The 6,000-nt window shown below is 40.0% G+C and overlaps 1 long non-coding RNA gene across 2 annotated transcripts in view; it reads right to left on the bottom strand.

Moving 5' to 3' along the window:
* Nucleotides 1-338: 338 nt before the first annotated feature.
* The window catches only part of LOC148777109 (uncharacterized), a 37,895-nt gene continuing 32,233 nt past the window's right edge, over nt 339-6,000 (bottom strand). For both annotated transcript variants that reach the window (XR_016038062.1, XR_016038061.1), the window contains 2 exons: nt 1,102-1,191; nt 339-726 (listed from right to left, as the gene is read on the bottom strand). This is a non-coding gene — a long non-coding RNA (uncharacterized LOC148777109). The remainder of the gene's footprint in view (nt 727-1,101; nt 1,192-6,000) is intronic.

The following is a 6,000-nucleotide window of genomic DNA, read 5'->3' as shown; positions in this document are numbered from 1 at the left end:
TTGTCAACATTAATTACACTCTATTAAAAGGGTATCACCATACAAGGTTTGCATGGCTGTTCACATATGGAAGGCACACTGAATATTACTGACAAATTCAGAACAACCATACGCAATGTTCAATGGCACTTCCAAATATGAAATATAAATACAGTACATAATACACAAGAGTAGGTTGCATACCAAATGATCAAGCAATTCACTGGAGATTAGCCTTTAAGAGACAAATAACACTACACATACCATATGCACCTGATAATGATCTATTTTTTACATTGACAATAGTCATCAGATTGATCTTAGGTTAGAAACAAGTTCTCACAGATTCTCTGGTTGAGCACTCTTTGTGATAAATTAAAGGAAAATTATAGAACCAGCTTGCCAAAAGGGACCTTAGAGATCATGTAATCTAATTTTTAAATGGAAACCTCAAAATATCAAGCTGCTCACCCAAAATTACAAAGCCCATTAATGGCAGAGTTCCAGGTCTCCTGGTTCTCAGGCCAGGCCCAAAATGAAAGCTATCCTCATTCATTCATATTTACTCAAAACACACATATACTTACCTGTAAACCTTGATAGGCTCATCAGGTTGTCCAACGTATCACACACAGGAACACCCAACTTCTGGCTTCTGATAGGGCAACATCATCTATTCCCAGTGTGATTTTCATTGACAATGACTCACAATTCACTTGGATTCACTGGGGAACAGGAGATGATGACCTCAATAGAAAAACAGACATGGCTCTATGAAAGTCATAACAGAGCCTCAAACTGTTTAATCCTGAAATGGGTTCTGCAGAGAATGCCTTTAAGAGGATGTTTTGTTCTTCCTCCAGAGTGCTTTAGGAAACACCAAACGTGTACCAAACCTACTCCCTCACTGCCATCAGTCAGAGCTGTTAGGCAGAGAAAAAGCCTGAAAATTAAAGGAGAGTATGTGGCTCCCAACTGCACACTTCAGCAATATGTACTTTCCACCCCACCTCCCTCGACAGCCCATCTCCTCCAGGCATAGCAGAGAAGAACCTCCCCCAGAGCCCACCATCCATGAAAAGTGTTCAGTCAAATCACTCAAGAGAACATCGAGATATATACCTGGATATAAACTACCAGCTGTAAGGAGGTGTGGTCAGTCACTCAGCATCCACTTTTTTCCCCAACAGAACCCTGGGAACTGTCTTAACACTGAAATGTCAAATACCCAGACAGATTATTAGTAACAGGGCAAAAAAACGAAAAACAGTGCAGTAACTATTTTTTCCTGAACATCATCTTTTCCATTTCCAGGTGAACAGCTCCAGCCTAAACCATTCCCTCAAAACCAGGAAACTGGTGTGATCCAATGGAACACACTTGAACAATAATGCCAGAAAGCCAACAGTCTAGAAATGGTGAGGAGGAGGGGCAGGGTCGGTGACTGGGGAAAAGTTAATTTTCAAAACATTACCAAAACAGACCATTTTTATGTCAACCACCAAGTATTTCATCTTCTGTGAGTTGCAGAAATTGGAGTTCCCTTATAAGATTTAAGGGGATTCCCAGGTGGTACTAGTGGTAAAGAATCTGCCTGCCAATGCAGGGGATGTAAGAGACATGGTCCGATCCCTGAGTTGGGAAAATCCTCTGAAGGAGGGCACAGCAACCCACTTCAATATTCTTGCCTGGAAAATCCCCATGGACAGAGGAGCCTGGTGGGCTACAGTCCATAGGGTCACAAAGAGATGGACATGACTAAAGTGATTTAGCAGGCACACATAAGACTTAAGAGGACTTGTTACTAAGTTTTAAAATCATTCTACAACCATCAAATTTAATAATTCAGTATCCAGCATTGTTCATAAAGTTCTGAGCATTGCCATTAACCAGACAGATAAAGCAAATCTTTGCCCATATTAATCACTCTACTTCCTTCCCAGACTCAGTAAACCCCCACAATTATATCGATCCAATTATAGTGGGAATTACTGTTATTTTAACTTTCAGGAAGATTTATCTTTAAATAGAGTCTATGCAGTACATAGAAATGTCTTTATGAACCAAACTATTTACTATCCATGTGTCTTTTATTGTCAGTTTCCTTAAAAAAAATCAATAATCAATAAAGCTGGGGGTGTAGAGATTATACAACTAAAATATGTACCCACCTTACTCACTAATACAGTGCAATAGCTACATAAACCAAATTTAATATTACTTATCAGTAATGAGACATGGATCAGCTTAAACAACAATGGCACTGCTGAAAGGCGTTGCAGTCTAGGCTCAGAGGTTTCAATGACTACTGATAGTTGTTATGTCTCTTTTTGATATTGTATATGGTTAGTCATATTCTGAATTCTTCAAAGTCCATCAGGTAACAATGAGATTAAAGCTTTGCATTTCACCACTCTGAATACAGCTGGTCAAGCAGTGATAGAAGACATTATCCCTGGAGACAGACATCTGGGTAAAGAGAGGGAATCATACTTTCATTAAAGTGTAGCCACAAATATCTTCACAGTGCATTCTCCAGATTTAGTTTTGATGCCCCTTCAGATTAATGATACTAAGGATTTCCCTGCATTGGCATGGAGAATTGGCAGTTTAGAAAACTCCTCTGAAATAAGACCCGAGAAGAGAACTGCTATAGACGAACAATGTTTCCCACCCATCGTGTTTATCATTAATCTGTACTATGATTTGACTGACATCATATTGCCTCGAGATAATTCATTCTGCATATTGTTATAATAATTGAACTTTTATTTCTATAGGCTATCATGGGATATAGAGAAGAGAAATCTTAAAATTCAACAAATTTCTTTGCAAAAGAGAAAAACACTAGTTAACCTGTGTGCATGCATGCTAAGTCACTTCGGTCATGTTTGACTCTTTGTGACACCATGGACAGCAGGCCACCAGGCTCCTCTGTCCATGGGATTCTCCAGGTAAGAATACCGGAGTGGGTTGCCATGCCCTCCTCTAAGGAACCTGATTGGGCTGTATCTAATTATCCAGTTCCTTGCTACATGAAGTATATGTTCAGGGATCAGCACTATGGCCTCCACTGGGAACATGCTAGAAACGCAGAACCTCAGATGTCACTGGGTCTCTTAGAGCAGCATCCATATTTTAACAAGATCCCTGCAGGGGGTGGTTAGATGGACATTAGATTTTGAGAAGCACTAATATAGTTATGTTTATGATGTCAGAACCATAGAGAGAATGAAGCCCAATGTATTCCTGTATATCTTTCCTGTAGCCGACAGAAAATGTCAACTTGCATTTGATACACATTGTATAAAGTCTCAGAGCTAAACAACTAAAGGCCAATGAATCTCCTTGACACAACTTGGAAAACATGTTTTCTCAAATCTTTGAATCATCAAATATTTTGAAACAAAAATTAGAGCGATAAGAATCAACACATCGAGTTCTAGCTCTTTCTTGACTGTATTTGTGTCCTTGGGTATATGAGTTTTCATCTCTGTATTCATTCTGCACTCAACACTGTGGTAGGTTGTTGGGATTTAACACTGGACAAAACAGACATGGTTCTCTTAACTTCAGTTTCCTATGGATAAATGGAAGGGCATTTTAGTAAAAAACGTAGCACAGATATATAAAATTTCATGGTGATTTGAAAGAACTGTCAAAGTGAGCAGTTCGTTCAGTATAGGGCAGGATGTACGGTGAATACACTGGGAAGAGAATGTGACATGAGTGTGCTTTCTTTAGAGTTTGGTCTCATGCAAAGGTTAGCCATCACAAATGTTGGGAATGGGAATGACTTGAGCCCTGATTTTGGAACTACTTCCTTGGCCTTGATTGGAAGAATGGATTTAAGAAAAAAGAGGCTGAACGCAGGAGTTTCTGTTAAAAGGGCGTTGAAGTCATCCAGTGATGGGATGATAAGAAACTGAAGTGGTAGGAAAGGCAGACAGAACAGGTACAATGTCTAAACATTGTACATTTTTCTAAAGAAAAATGAGTGTGTGCCCCAGCAGTGGGGAGGCAGAATGGGGAGAAATAGACAAAGCTGCAACTAATTGCAAAGTGTCTAGTTCAGTTCAGTTGCTCAGTCGTGTCCAACTCTATGCAACCCCATGGACTGCAGCACACCAGGCCTCCATGTCCATCACCAACTCCCAGAGTTTACTCAAACTCATGTCCACTGAGTTGCTGATACAATCCAACCATCTCATCCTCTGTCGTCCCCTTTTCCTCCCGCTTTCAATCTTTCCCAGCATCAGGGTCTTGACAAATGAGTCAGTTCTTCACATCTGGTGGCCAAACTATTGGAGTTTCAGCTTCAGCATCAGTCCTTTCAATGAATATTCAGGATTGATTTCCTTTAGGATGGACTGGTTGGATCTCCTTGCAGTCCAAAGGACTCTCAAGAGTCTTCTCCAACACCACAGTTCAAAAGCATCAGTTCTTCGGCACTCAGCTTTCTTTGTAGTCCAACTCTCACATCCATACATGATTACTGGAAAAACTATAGCTTTGACTACATGGACCTTTGCTGGTAAAGTAATGTCTCTGCTTTTTAATATGCTATCTAGGTTGGTCATAACTTTTATTCCAAGGAGTAAGCGTCTTTTAATTTCATGGCTGCAGTCACCATCTGCAGTGATTTTGGAGCCTCCAAAAAAATAAAGTTTGTCACTGTTTCCACTGTCTCCCCATCTATTTCCCATGAAGTGATGGAACCAGATACCATGATCTTCATTTTCTGAATGTTGAGCTTTAAGCCAACTTTTTCACTCTCCTTTTTCACGTTCATCAAGAGGCTCTTTAGTTCCTCTTCACTTTCTGCCATAAGGGTTCTGTCATCTGAATATCTGATGTTATTGACATTTCTCCCAGAAATCTTGATTGCAGCTTGTGTTTCATTCAGCCCAGCATTTCTCATGATGTACTCTTCATATAAGTTAAACTAGCAGGGTGACAATATACAGACTTGACATACTCCTTTCCCTATTTGGAACCAGTCTGTTGTTTCATGTCCAGTGTTAACTGTTGCTTCCTGACCTGCATACAGATTTCTCAAGAGGCAGGTCAGGTGGTCTGGCATTCCCACCTCTTTCATAATTTTCCAGAGTCTGTTGTGGTCTGTACAGTCAAAGGCTTTGGCATAGTCAATAAAGCAGAAGCAGATGTTTTTCTGGAACTCTCTTGCTTTTTTAATGATCCAGCAGATGTTGGCAATTTGATCTCCGGTTCCTCTGCCTTTTCTAAAACCAGCTTGAACATCTGGAAGTTCATGGTTCACCTATTGTTGAAGGCTGGCTTGGAGAATTTTGAACATGACTTTACAAGCATGTGAGATGAGTGCAATTGTGCAGTAGTTGGAGCATTCTTTGGCATTGCCTTTCTTTGGGATTGGAATGAAAACTGATCTTTTACAGTCTTGTGGCCCCTGTTGAGTTTTCCAATTTTGCTGGCATATTGAGTATAGCACTTTCACGGCATCACCTTTTGGGATTTGAAATAGCTCAGCTGGAATTCCACCACCTCTACTAGCTTAGTTCATAGTGATGCTTCCTAAGGCCCACTTGACTTTGCATTCCAGGATATCTGGCTCTAGGTGAGTGATCACACCACTGTGATTATCTGGCTCATGAAGATCTTTTTTATATAGTTTTTCTGCATATTCTTGCCACCTCTCTTAATATCTTCTGCTTCTGTTAGGTCCATACTATTTCTGTCCTTTATTGTGCCCATCTTTGCATGAAATATTCCATTGGTATCCCTAATTTTCTTGAAGAGATTTCTAGTTTTTCCCATTCTATTGTTTTCTTCTATTTCTTTGCATCGATCACTGAGGAGGTCTTTCTTATCTCTCCTTACTATTCTTTGAACTCTGCATTCAAATGGGTATATATTTCCTTTTCTCCTTTGTCTTTCGCTTCTCTTCTATTCATAGCTATTTGTAAGGCTTCCTCAGACAACCATTTTGCCTTTTTGCATTTCTTTTCCTTGGGGATGGTCTTGATCCCTGCCTCCTGTACA

The sequence above is a fragment of the Moschus berezovskii genome, chromosome 8 (assembly GCF_049115385.1).
Source record: "Moschus berezovskii isolate FMDL1 chromosome 8, NW_MosBer_1.0, whole genome shotgun sequence".
Lineage (NCBI taxonomy): Eukaryota > Metazoa > Chordata > Mammalia > Artiodactyla > Moschidae > Moschus > Moschus berezovskii.
This window is presented reverse-complemented; position numbering and strand designations above follow the sequence as displayed.